A 614-nucleotide genomic window follows, 5' to 3' on the forward strand; every position below is an offset into this window, starting at 1 on the left:
AAGCTACTGGTGGACAAATGAAAAAATAATATTTGATAGCTGTAGTCCAAATTGAAATATTAACCAAAATTAAATGTGCGTTTAAAAATGTGATTTTCAATTGTTTTCAATAATTTCTCTGCGTGTACAACTAATTAACAGACAGAGATGATAATTACATTTTGTCTAATATCCTCTGGTGAATTTCAGGTACAGTCAAACGTTCAACTTGGCAAAAATTGTCCTACACATTTTGAGTAATAGTAATATTAGTAATAAAAAAATTTAATTGAAAAAAAAAATACAATTGATGTATGATCCTATTTATTTATACAACGTTAATTACTGCTTTTAAAACAATAATAGTTTGCATTATCTGCATTGCAATTAGCTATTGTGCTAACACTGCTGGCCAAACTTGCGCGCTGTTCAACCATCACCATGAAAACGAAGTGACGCGCCTGTCAATCACGATCCACCCCAGCAGCCGTGTGACTCTGAACCCTCTGTCTTCCAGTTGACCAGCACGTCTCAGGTTTGCTTTTTCTCTGTTTATCCTACTTTGTGGAGATACTAAATCGAACAATAAGTGTAATAACCGTCTACGTTTTAATTTCTAGGAGTGGGAGAAGGAC

Source organism: Entelurus aequoreus, linkage group LG06 (genome assembly GCF_033978785.1).
Source record: "Entelurus aequoreus isolate RoL-2023_Sb linkage group LG06, RoL_Eaeq_v1.1, whole genome shotgun sequence".
NCBI lineage: Eukaryota > Metazoa > Chordata > Actinopteri > Syngnathiformes > Syngnathidae > Entelurus > Entelurus aequoreus.